The sequence below is a fragment of the Blennius ocellaris genome (genome assembly GCF_963422515.1).
Source record: "Blennius ocellaris genome assembly, chromosome: 10".
In the NCBI taxonomy this organism is placed as follows: domain Eukaryota; kingdom Metazoa; phylum Chordata; class Actinopteri; order Blenniiformes; family Blenniidae; genus Blennius; species Blennius ocellaris.
The window spans coordinates 22,158,696-22,173,048 of NC_137659.1; positions in this window are offsets into that span (position 1 = coordinate 22,158,696).

Sequence of the window (14,353 nt, forward strand, 5' to 3'; positions counted from 1 at the left end):
CCTGTTTCTTTCTTTTCACTCTCTCACTCACTTTCAACCTCAGATCCTGCAACTCACACATTCTCATACATTCAGACATGCAGCTGATACTACAAAACTACAAAACAGACGGGCATGAAGCAATAGGTAAAAACCAACAAAAAAAACAACCTTCAGTTAGCTCTAACTTACAATCATTAAATGAACCGCTGTCACAATCGCACAACATGCAAGAAGAACTAAGCACTCACTCTTCATTCTACCAACAGCACCAGCAGGAGTTAAAACCTAAAACACACTCATATCTCTCTGTTGCAGAACGAGTGGACTGTTGACTACCCATTTTAAGTTTCCTCCTTTCATACTAACAGAAAATATTACATAAGACACAAAAACTTAAATGCGCATAAACCACTCCATCTACACAAAAGGAATTGTTACTTAAATGAGAGTATTAACATACATGAGAAACAAAGTTCTTTCAGCAGCTCTCTTATCAAACTGCTGAGGAGCCGAGGTCAACTAGAGGTCAACTAGAGGTCAACTAGAGGTCACTAGAGACACACTGAACACAAACACTGCAGAACACAGCAGACAGTTTGCTTCAATAAACTCTAAAAATTAGTCTTTAAACATACTTTTTTTTTCATCTTTTTTTTTTTTTTTTTTAAATAAATTTTCTTTCCTTTGGTGAGTTTTTTTTTTTTTTTTTTTTTTTTTTATGTTTTCCAATCTTTGCGTTTTTACCTTTAGTTTTATCTACTTCTGTTGTGGACTGATTTGACTGTATGTTACCCTTATTTATGATTATTTGTATAATGTTAGTAAAACAATTTAGTGACACACAAAATCACACATAGCAACACAGAACAAGACACGCTTCACATTTCAATAATTCCCAGAGCATCTTTTTAAACAATACATTTTAAACAATAATGAAATTTAGTGCGTTGGTGATGAATTATTGGCAGTTTTAATGGAGAATGGTCTGCAGCCCTATTTCTCCTCCTGTGGAGTCCTCGCATAAATCCTCCACAGTCCTGGTCTCAGCTTGGGCTGTTCTCATAACAGACTTTGTTGCTGCACGCCGGCAGTGAAACAACCCCAAGACTTTCTGATCACCCATAACTCACCACTTGAAAAAATGACAAGACCAACAGGCTCACAGAAAGTGATCTCCTATCAGAGATCAGGTATAAAACTCATCGATCCTGCACCAGCCCACCACAGTGTTGAGTGACGTGCTGAGCAGATCGCACATAAAATTCACACAAACAAGACAGACAATTGAACACGAGGCTTCCACAAGCCCTCCAGCTAGCCGCACGCTCACAACTGTTGTTCACACAAAACCTCCCAGCTAGCAACGCTCACAACTGGGGCATCTCTCAGGAGTCCTTGTCCGAACTGCGCGAGGAGACTTCAGTCAGTGTCCTGAGAGGAACTTTCAATAATCAATCACCAACAAAATCCCAACAGAGTGCGACTGTTGTTCATTAACCAATAATTCAACTTCCATACTCACGGCCTCACTCAATTTTAACTTTAAATCAATATACAATCATCCATAACATTTATTCAATCTGTTCTTTTGATTTCGTCAAACAATAACATGGCAAGGCAGAATAAAACATTTTGCTCTTACCATGCTTGTTGTTCTCTTGAAATCCTGCCAACAACGCCAATTTGTAGTGGATAATTTCTGCTCCTCAGTGACGGCCGGAGGTTTGGAAAGATGAAGTGAGACACAGGGTGAGATGCTTAGAGTGGAATTTATTCAGACGTAAAGCCGGAGCGCTCCCACACCTGACAGACAAAGACACATTCCCCAAACCATCCTCTCACACACACAGGCATGCACAATCTGAACCCCCCGACAAACTTTCCCCCTTGTATATAAAGTTGTTTCCCTGTAATCTCATCCTCCGAGGCCAGTTGCTGGCGCCACCAGTAAAAGCAACGTTGATTAAGGGGCTCAAATCTAACAACAACGTAACCGGCCTGGGGTGACAGTGACCTGACAGATGGCATAAATATCAGTGAATACGTAGGCCCGAAATCAAACAGATCTTAGATATTCTACAACAGTCACTGTGATCAGGCTCCTCCTTCTAATCCACCAACTCAGTGTTGATGAAGACTAAACAGAGAGATCACAGCCTTCTTTCTACTTGCTGGAGCTCACAGTTCCTCATCACTGCAGATATGAGGCCTCTGTTCATCTCAGTGCTGCTGGCTGCTATGTGCCTTGGTATGAACACAACTGTGTTTCTTTCATCTCAATCCAACATTGACATGATTCTTTACCAGCACACTCACACTGTTTGTTGCTGTTTTACAGGATGCAGAGCACAAACAGTCCTGTTGCTTTCCCTCTTTGTGCTTCTTTCTCACATTAGAGGTGAGTTTAAGAACGTCTCATTGAACCTGCTGTGTTCATAAAATGTCTTACTGACCAACAATCATTGTTTCATCTCACTGGATTTGCTCTTTGACATGAAGTTGTGTACAAACGACTTCTAATCTCAGCTGCAGTGAAGCTGTTTGTGTCCACAGAGTAACAGTGTCCAGGGGACATTTTCCACTGTCTTCTCCTCTCAGCCTCATGGACAATGTTCATCTAATGGCTTCATTTTCTCCACTTTTTCCAGGACTAACAGCTGCAGACACAATCTCTCCTGTACAACAAGAAGTCAGTGGAAGAGAAGGACAATCTGTCACACTCACATGTCACTATCAGACTGATTATACATATGTTTATCTTTACTGGTACAAACATCTTTCAGACCTTCAGGCTCCTCAGTTTATACTCTACAAAGGAGCGAAAGGTAATAGAAATGAACATATTCCTGACAGTCGCTATGGATCCCAAACATCAGACACATCAACGACACTGAGCATTACAAAGCTCACCCTGGCAGACTCAGCTCTCTACTACTGTGCTCTGAGACACAGTGATCCAAAGTGTAGAAGAGGCTGTACAAAAAGCTGAACACAGATATGGGACTCCTCTTCAAAGAGGAGGGAAGTGGGATTCAGCACACAGCTTCATATCAGATGGATTCTGCTACTTCCTGTTTGATCAGAGTCACTGTGGTTCCAGCTGCTCATCAAACACTGAGCTCACTAATACAAGCTAAGAGAAGTTACAAGGTGTGGGACGCTGGTTCACTGGTTACAACTGTCAGCTCACAGCAGGAAGGTTCCAGAAATCAACCTTTCATTCTTTACTTTCCATGTTCTTCCTGGGTTTTTTCCACAACAGGGACTCACAGTCTGTTACACGGCTGTGGTTGGAGGAGTTCCAGATTAGACTCTGACAGGTGGAATTACAAGAACCACAAATGTAAATATGAAAATAAACAACTTACACTGATTAAAAATATATTTAGTGAAGAGTTTAGAAGATGATTTAGAACATGTTGGAGGTCTGGCAATATCAACAGCAGGATACAAACATGGTTCCAAAAAGGTTTGGACAAAGTGTAAATTGTCAACATAAACAAGATGAAGTTGTTTGTAAATCTGTAAAACTTTAATTTAATTTGACTCACATAATAACACATACAGCATAATATGTATAAAAGGGAGGATGGATATAGTTGCAATAAATTGTATCATAATTCCATGAAAATAAAAGCTTCTTTTGAGTTTGATCAATACAAAACAAAAGAAAACATGAAAAACAAAACAGGGAAAGAAGAACCAAAGGTTGGAAAAGTAAATGTTGCTGATAGAAAATAGAATGACAAGCTGAAGTCCATGTTTTCAGTTTCAATAGTTACAGTTATTAACAGGACGGAGTATAGAAAGAACATTTTAGTGAAGCTGGATTTGTCACAAGTAATTGAGTAAAGAGAGTTAAAGTGTATCATGAAAAGAAACAACAACGTGAGCACAACCCTAAAACATTACTATCCTCTCTGAACCAAGTCACATTTAATGTTCTGAGGCTAAATGAAAACTGTTCTGTGATCAGAAGGATCTACATGTGAAATTCATTTAGAAATCACAGACGATGTTTCCTGCAGATTAAATATGAGAGCGACCGTCCAGCTTGTTATCAGAACACAGTTTCAAAGTGTGAATCTCACGTGGTTTGTGGCTGCATTAGTGTCTATGGTGTGGACAGTTTACACATCTGGAGAAGAATCATCCATGTTGGAAAGTATGTGGATGTTTTAAAACAACTTCTGCTCCCATTCAGATGACATCACTTTTAGGAAAATGATTTATGAAGGATTAGAAAGGATGCAATACATCAAGGAAATGTCGTCATTTTAACATTTGATTTGTTTTAATATTGCATTTTAAAATAAATTGTGGATTTATGAGAATTGAAAATCATTTTAATTCTGTATTGATAAACATTTAGGGTAAGGTAAAGTCATATCTTGTTGAACTGTCTCGTCCTCTGAATGAGTGAAAATGCTGCTAAAAGTCTGTTAGTGAGTCTCTGACAAGCTGCTGGAAGACTTTTTTCACAGTGTTCAAGTCAACTTTGGAGCTCCACTAGAGGGTCACATGATGAAGTAGGTGCTGCACTACTTCTGCACTGTGTTCAACCATTGTGTCAATAAGAAGTGCTGCTGTGAAGACAACTATTGTCACACTGAGTGTTGAACATCAGCTACTTTCTCCTGTTGATTGAAACCTTGTTGGACACATGGAACATTGGCTGTGGATTCTTCTTGCTGCTCTTTTCTTTGGTAAGATACAACACTCTACATGTTTCCTCTTCAAACACTTGAACACATTACTGAGCTCTACATGAAGAACTTTGAATGTTCAGGATCCAGAAAATCACTGTCCTTCATTTCTGCTGCTGTTTGTTTCCTTGTAGAAACACATTTGATTTCTCTAAATTATTTATTATGAACTCTTCAACGCTACTGACTCATCTCCTTCAATCAATCATCTATTAATTCATTTCTTTCTCTTTATGTTCTCTTCTTCTCCAGAGTGTAAAGGAGAAGACAAAGTGATGCAGCCACCAGGAGACGTTATTGCTACTGAAGGAAACAGAGTTAAACTGAAATGTACTTTTGAGACAAGTGATCAATTTCCAACATTGTTCTGGTACAAACAAGAAGTAAACAGTTTTCCAAAGTTCATGTTAAAGGTTTACTCAACAACAGTGGAGAATGCTGCAGGGTTCCCTGAAGACAGATTTGGTGCTGAGCTCAAAGAGAAATCAGTTCCTCTGGAGATCCAGAATGTTGAGCTGTGTGACTCTGCTGTGTACTACTGTGCTCTGCGGCCCACAGTGACAGGAAACAGTACAACTGTGTACTCAAACCTTTGGAGCAAAGACAATGCAATACTCCACTACATCCACTAGAGGGCCTCACTCTCTGCTGCACTGCTGTGGTTTGTTGAGATGCAGTGAGGATGAGTTTCACTCTGAGACATTGTGACAGTGAACTGAATCATGAAGACATCAAGGTTCTTCAACAAGCTACAAAGAAAGTTCAATCATTTAAATTAATGTACAGAACCAATAAAAAATGACAAGTTTTTCTGTACATGATTTAAAAAGATGAATAACACATGGCTGTAAGAAATATTATGAAGAAACAGACATTATAAGACAACAAAATAGTCAACAAAGATACAGAATAGCAGTTTTGGAAAGGAGGGAAATATGCTCATCAACCTCAACACGATGTGGCATGTCATGTTCTGCAGGATGACCCATAGGGGGCGCTCCTTGAGGTCACTGGGTCACAACAATCAAGCTTGTCAACAGTGTTTGTCACACGTGACTGTTTACTACATGTTTGAAAGCTTTTGCTTCCTGCTGGCCTCCACTGCAGGGACATCACCGTCAACATGTCCACAGTGAACGTGTCAAAAACATTGGTTCTCTGTATCCTGCAAGTCCAACTCTTCTGGGGGGAAATGACACTTGGTGGACAGTGTGCGGCCATGGGACGGACTGACTGACTGACTGGAGGCTGTTGGTGATGCTCTGTCATTGTTGACTGTAAATCGTCTCAGTGGTTTGACACTAAACGTCTCTTTATCATGACTGAGCAGGACTCTAGAAATTGTACTGGGTATTAAATCGTCTGCAATTACAAGTGTGACGTGTAAAGGTTTACTTTGAAGGGAATTTTAAATATTTGGCCTGTTGATGTTTAATTTGTACGATCGTAGCAGTGGATCATTTATCCTAGTTTTATTACTTTAACATGTACAATGTGTAATATAATGCAGAAAAACAACACTTTTATAATGATGTACCTGCTTTAAAGGGGCACTGGACATTACAATGTTTAAGATAAAGGCAGGTTTATTTTAATGTTCTGTCTTACTGCAACATCACTGCAGTTATGAAATAGAAAAAAATGTGCTTATGATCATTTTTGTTTGAAAACCAAAAGAACTTTGTCTTTACAGGAGCAATTGTACAATATTTCTGAGCTCCAGGCGTTGATCCAGAGGATCTTCCCAACTTCATGGACCGTCCCATTCCTCAAAACCTCCTCCTGACCAGGAAGCAGCAGAGCGTCTTCATCTGCACATTTACATGATCAGCTCCCTGTTTTGGTGAAGCAGTAGGAGGTCAAAAGAAAACATTCCAACCTGACCTTCTGATGACATCACTGCTCCAGAGCTTCACACTTTCATCACAATAAACATTTGGAGGACAGGCTTCAAGACCTGAGTTACATTCCACTGCCATTTTAGGTGAAAAATCAACTTTGCTTCATGAATCTGAGGACGTACATACATAATGCAAAAATCATCAGGATTCTGACTCTGAAGTCAAAATTCTAAATCTCTAATCACTTACGAGACACATGCATTTGAATGTGACAACCTCAGATGGAGCACAGATCTGCTTGTGCAAATATTCAAACTGTTAGCTCAGTAGAAAACTTTCAAAGTTTACTACAGTCAAGTAGGAGAAACATCACTGGAAATATATATATATATATATATATTTTATATTATTGCTACCATTATTAGTAGTACTATACACGAGTATTATACACTATTGCACATTGTTATTATCTGTATTAATGTTATTATTATTATATAATGCCTACTTCTAATGGCTCTGCCACTGCACCTTACTATATATTTATCTTGCTTTTATCTCCTGCTTATTTCTAAGTGCCCATGTTCCGTTCTGTGTTTTACTTTATGTCTTATACCCAGATATTTTTTATATTTTTATTTTTTACTTTTATTTCTATTCTATTGTATTTTATAATATTCGTATGTACCAGATTGCTGCAACAAAACAATTTCCCTTCGGGGATGAATAAAATAATTATCTATCTATCTATCTATCTACCAAGTACCACACTCATATACTACTCATATAGTACTCATGTTGGAAAAAGGGTGGAAATGTCCCTAAGAGAGTTTCAAAAGGAGGAATAGCCAACAGTAAATGTTTATAGTTTTTTTATTTGAGCAGGAGATTCCATCATTGGTCCTGGCAGGTCGTCCAGATGTTCAATTATATCTGGAGGATGAAAAGCAGAGGGTGCAACATAAAGAACAATGCATATGTGTGTGTGAAGCAACATGTTGCACCTTATTTTGACTGAATTTGAATATTACAAGTTATTTACAAGTAGTTGAATGATCTGAAAACAAATTCTAACCTTTAACTTAATATCTCAGTGAAATAACAATTTATCCAAATCTTTAAAACCACTGTAACATCGTCTTCCCTTCTTTAGAAATGTAATGTTCCCCCAACCAAGCCATGCCGCCAATCTAATGTGACACTCAGCAATCATAGCGTACCTTTGCTCTGGCGGTGCCTCGGATCCTCTTTCTTTTCTTTCCCTGCAAATTAAAGACATATTCAATGTTCTGTGAGTCGATCTAATAGATTGACTGATTGTTTCATGAGTTTTCATGATACGTTGTAGAAACAGAGCTCACTTACATAGTTCTGGCTCGTGGACCACTCCGGGAATCTCTCTGCATGTAGTCCAGCTTCTATTTTGGCCTGATTATAATATTTTTTCTTGTCTTCCTCTGACAAGGACTTCCACTGTTGAAGGAGGACAACACACTGTCAGCACACACTGACGCTCAGCTAAAAGCCAGCTCGTTCATATAAAACTCATCAGATGATCATTGTCACTGACTGCTGAGTGGAGACACTGGAGGAAAGACACTCACTTTCTCTCCCAGGAGTTTGTTTGTCGCGGCGCTTCCTCCGCTGTTGGGACGAGCCGTATTGATTGACCTCTGCTCCTTCAGGAACATCATAAAAGCGTTAGCCGGCTTCTTGACGTACGGCTCGTCCTGCTGCTCCCCATACTTTCTCTTTCTATCAGGACACAAGAGAAAACCAAAGTGTGAGGACAACGTCTACAACTGTGGAGAGAGGAGGTAAACACTTTAAACATGAAGGAATATATGAACACATGAAAATATCAATAACAAAGGTGTCTAGGTAGATGAAGCGTCTCATGAAAGATGTTGATCAGGACGACGTTCAAGTGCATCAGCAGAAACCTGATCCACTTCAGTTCAAGTCCAGAGCCTGTTATCAAGGAGAAACACCTTCAGGACAAAACCAGCAAAAGCAAACTTACTTTGAGTTGTTGACATTAGTGTGAGGAGCAGCAGCGGGAAGGACAGGCGCCGTCTCTCTAGTCCTGCAGACAAAAAGACACCGGCTTTTCAATGGTGAGGAAGTGAAGACACAGAAACTAAAGAGCTGCGTTCACATGGTTTGATTTACTCACAGTGATTCAGCCGCCGGCTTTTCATAGGTGACGTGTTCATAGAGCGTGTTGACGGGTGTATTCTCCCACTGGAAACAAACAACATAGAGTCAGTCCACATGTCATGGGGTCATAAGTATCAACCTGTTTGTACAATCTGAGTGGGTCACTATGATCTTACTGGGTCTACAGCCGGGGGGGACGTCCTCCCTGTTGTAGGTGAGGGACAGTGACAGAGACACCAGTCATACTGTGTGTCCTGCTGAGGGAGAAGTGAGTGTTACTGACTATAATGAACAAAGTGTCAAAGACCAACATGGAGAGTTCAGTTTCTTACTGGGAGGACTGGAGCGGCAGGGAGGAAGACGTCTGCAGCCGAGGAGCCGTTAGAAACACTCCACTGATACTGTGTGTCCTGCTGAGGGAGACGTGAGTGTCAGTCAGCACGATGCACATCAGTCCATCAATACCAAGACAAGTAGACTCAAACATCAACGTCTGACATTTACATAATAGTACATAATGACGAGGAATGAAAACACTGATGTGGAAATAAAGTCCAGTGATGTTTACGTCTTCAACTCAAACTGGGAGAGTTACGCATATGTGTGAACTACAACTGCAATGTTTATCACTAAATATCACTATTTACTGTCAGTAGTTTGTTAGTTTATCATCAGATGTTTCCAGGACTACTCTCTAAATGTGTTCAAGTCAACGGGTGAGGACGTCTGTCCCTGCCTCTTGCTGGGTGTCTTACCTGTCCCTGACTAATTGTCCCTGTCCAGCTGTTAGGAGGAGCCGTCACAGCACTTAAAGGCTGCAGTACTGGAGCAGCACCAGAGGCGTCTTGTGGGTCCTCAGTGTGGTTCAAGAGGACTGGTACAGCTCTGCACGCTGCTGGAGGGTTCCCACAACCTGTACTTCATCACTGCCTCCCTTCAACAACGACACAACACAATATGAGATGTGAATGTGCTTATATGTTTGTGTTTAGGGACAAAACAAAACAGGCTCTAACGTCATGCTGACTTTTCACAACATGTTGGCATAAAACCTCAAGATAAAATCCTGTCTCTGTTGGAACAAAAATCATTTGGAATTCCTTGCAATATGTAAAACCATACCTGTACACCTCCTCATATATTTTGAGGTTGTTTTTAACTGCCATGGTGGAATGGGCAACCAATGTCCCACTGTATCCATCAATGGCTACAACATGGGAACTCCAAACATCACCAACTTCTCATTTTGGTCAATGTGGAGTTTGTGACCAAAGTAGTCCACCCTGTACGGGACAGGATTAAGGCTCCCTTAAAGATAGAAAAATAATAAAAGCTTTAGAAATCTGACCATTTCAATAGTGATTATTTTGAAAAAAGGCTTCCATGTTGACGAGCTTCATGGTGTTGAGGGTGACCCACTTGTAAGGCGGCTCCCACTCTCCTTTCACTGGCATGTCTGCCTTTAGAAGAGAGGAACCCTGTCGTCATTTTCCTCCCATATGTTGGCCCAACCTATCAATTCAAATAACACATGAAGTAGAACGATGACGAAAATGACACACAACTGCATAAAGAGCTGTATCAGGTTGTTACGAGTAATACTATCCAGGAGAACACCAATATTACATTTGTGTATTATATTATGAACCATTAACCAATATCCAATATGGTATCATCAGTTGTTTGTTTTTTAGAATGTGTAAATATCTTATTGGAACTACAAATTAACTCTGCCCTTTGTTTAAATGTGTATTTTTCTCTCCTGAAAAGTGCTTCAGGACAATATGCCAGTGTGCTACTTCTGACAGCAGGGGGCGCTGTGAGACTGCAGTTTGATCAACGAAAAGCCGAGAGTTTAATCATTTATATCGTAAATGAATCTTGTCCAACTGTACTCACCTCAGCAGTAGCTGAAGCAACTTCAGCTTGGAGTTGGTCGTCCGTCACGAAGTTGGAGATCCTCGTTCAGAGAGCCACCTTCACACATTTCTCTCAGAAAAACCTCTGATGGGCCAAACTGACTGCACAGGTGTGCAGAAATTTCCCCCGAAGTCATGCTGCTGGCGTGCATTTCTACGATGAGGTTGGCGCAACCGTCCAAAGACATTTTAAGAAGTTTTAACAAATCAGTTTATACGAGCGTATCACAAAGATGGTGGGTGAAAGTCATGCAGACTGAAGGGGGCAGCAACGCAATGCGCCTTTGTTTACTCTCCCAACAAGCGAAGAAGAGACTCGACTTCCGGTTTTCCGGCAACTCAAACTTGAAATAAAGAATTACGTTTTATTTCCCGATTTTTGTTTCAGAAACGCATATCGGGAAACCGGCTCGTCTCCCGTTTTTCGTTCCCCAATTTCAAATCGAAAAACGAAAATCGGATGGTTTCCGGTTTTTCGTTCTCCGACATCAAACGAAAATCGAATGGCCGGAAGGTACACGGATGGTGATGTCCGTGTCTCTCATGCTTGACTGGCCACAAGTTGATTCCAATAAAACATGTCAACACATCTCCACATTTCTGTAACGGGGGAAAAATGCTGGCGTGAATCTCGCTGGAGACAAAAATATTCATTTTATAAGAACAGAACTATGTCTGAATCAAGGTGACTTTGCTGTAAACAATAATAATAGAAATATCAAAGTTATATTTTCACTGATTTTTGGGGAAAAAATTAGAAATGCAAGTTTCTTTTCCAACAACACTTATTATTTTCACACTGCCAGGAGTTTCCTGCCTCACTTTACTTCTACCTTAACTATGCTGACGGTTTTTAAATGTTGATGTTTTTCCACAGTTGACAATGAAATGAAGTGAGATCTTGAAGCCTGTCGGAGGAAGTGGAACCAATCTGTGGATTGCCCTGAGAACGAGCTGCACTCTGCCTGTGGCCTCAGCAGAGAGGAACTTCTCAAAGCTGAAGCTCATCAAGACCAACCTGAGGTCAGAGGTCATCCAGGGACAGGATGGCCTCACTGGTCCTGCAATAATCAGCATCAACCATGAGAAGACAAGCAGCCGTCATATAAGGACATCATTGATGACTTTTAAAGTCAAAACAAGCCAGGAAGCAGACATTTTGAAGGCAATATACTGTGACCTTACATGTGTCTTATTAATAATGAGACTAAAAACATCAAGTGTGAGACACTTTTAGTGTTGATTGGTTTTCATTGTTGCACTTTAGATTAGATGTTGATTGTACTTTATGATTTAAAGTAAACATTTTTTAAATCACTCAGTGTCTTGTTTTATTTATTGAGGTATGGAGGATTGTTTTCCTCATATTCTAGGTTTTTCTTTAAACAGTTTAACGTGTCTGAGTGGCTCCAAATGAGCTCCTTCATTTTAATATGTGAGGTTGTTGGAGGAAAATCTAAAGGATGAGGAATCTCCCCTTTCTAGTTTGACAAACTGAGGACCTCCAGACAGCATCGCGCCGAGGGCCCCCACAAAGCTGGAAACGGCCGTCACTTGTTTGAAGAAATAGTTTGAGACGAGGAAATCATTGCATGTTTCCACTGAAATGTCTTCCTTCATGATATGTAGTTCAGCACATGTTGCATGTAAACAAACACTAGTTTTTCCTACGTAGTGAAAAAAGAGTGAAAAATGAAATTACAACTCATTCATGTTCAATAAAAACACTGAATAACAAAACCCATTGGATTCATGTCAACATTTTACTTCCATTTCTTCAAAGTTCACATCTGCTCATACAACATTTTAACTTCACATTTTTCAAAACACAAAAAGCAGCATTGTTAGAAATAATCATGAAATGTGCTTCTTTAAGATTCATCATCAACCAGGGGACCTTTTGTCAGCCTCTGTGCAGTTCAACACAAATCCTGAGTGATGCGTTCAGGGGCATCATGTAACCCTGACAATGCTACATGCTAATGTTTTCCAGGGCTCACACAGTAGCGAGGCTACATGCTAAACATGATTAAAATATGACTGACAGTCATCAGCAAGCAGGAAGGTACATGAGCAGCACACGGCAGAGCGGCACCGAGAGACTTGGGCCGGACGGTTGGTACTGCTGAACAAAATGTCTTTGGCCAGAGGGAGCTGGCTGAAGAAGACCACCTCATTTTGTTTGGCAACACTTTCTTCTTGTTCTGATGGAGGATGAATCGACCTTTATGCAGTGGAAACCTGCTTCATCACTGAAATTCATTCACACACCTTCAATAGTCTTTCATGATTTCATCTCTGTGTGAATTTTCATGTGGCGCCGCAGTGAACTATGTCGACTGAAACCTCTCCCACATGTTCCACAAGAATACGGCTTCTCACCTGTGTGAATTCTCTTGTGACTTATCAAATGACTCTTTTGACTGAAGCATTTTCCACATGTTCCACAAGAATACGGCTTCTCACCTGTGTGAGTTCTCTTGTGACTTATTAAATCACTCTTTCGACTGAAACCTCTCCCACATGTTCCACAAGAATACGGCTTCTCACCTGTGTGAATTCTCTTGTGATTTATTAAATGACTCTTTTGACTGAAACATTTCCCACATGTTCCACAAGAATATGGCTTCTCACCTGTGTGTGTTCTCTTGTGATTTATCAAACAACTCTTTTGACTGAAACATTTTCTACATGTTCCACAAGAATATGGCTTCTCACCTGCGTGAGTTCTCTTGTGACTTCTCAAAGCACTATGATCACTGAAACATTTCCCACATGTTCCACAAGAATATGGCTTCTCACCCGCGTGAGTTCTCTTGTGACTTATCAAATTACTATGATCACTGAAACATTTCCCACATGTTCCACAAGAATATGGCTTCTCACCTGTGTGTGTTCTCTTGTGATTTATCAAACAACTCTTTCGACTGAAACATTTTCCACATGTTCCACAAGCATATGGCTTCTCACCTGTGTGAGTTCTCTTGTGACTTATCAAATGACTCTTTTGACTGAAACATTTCCCACATGTTTCACAAGAATACGGCTTCTCACCTCTGTGAGTTCTCTTCTGCACCAACAAACCATCCTGTCCGGTGTAACTTTTAACAAAGACTTCACCACTTTTCTTCTCACCAGTGAGAGTTGTTAAATTGTGACATAATGGAGGTTTTTTCTGGACAATATTTCCACATGTTTCCTCACAAAGAAGCTTTTCACATTCAGCCTGCTTCTCTGACACAGGAAACTTGTCCACACAATCTGAGATATGCTGCTTCTTTTCATCTCTGCATTTCTACTTGATTCTGATTCAACATGTTTTTTCACATCGTGGACTTCAGAGTCATGAGAGAGGAACTGCTCAGTGTCTGGTAGTTCTTCTGGTTCACTCAGGGAACTTTGCTCCTCAATAGAAGGAACCCTAAAGGAACCACCTTCAAACTTCAGTATAATCCGCTCTCCCTCCTGGCTGGTACCGACTTCCTGGTCCTCCTCAATCTGTGGAGGTTCTGCTTCTTCTGGTTCCTCTTTGATCTGTGGAGGTTCTGGTTCTTCTGGTTCCTCTTTGATCTGTGGAGGTTCTGGCTCTTCTGGTTCCTCTTTGATCTGCTGAGTTTCTGGTTCTTCTGGTTCCTGTTTGATCTGCTGAGGTTCTGGTTCTTCTGGTTCCTCTTTGATCTGTAGAGGTTCTGGTTCCTCTTTGATCTGTGGAGGTTCTGGTTCCTCTTTGATCTGCTGAGTTTCTGGT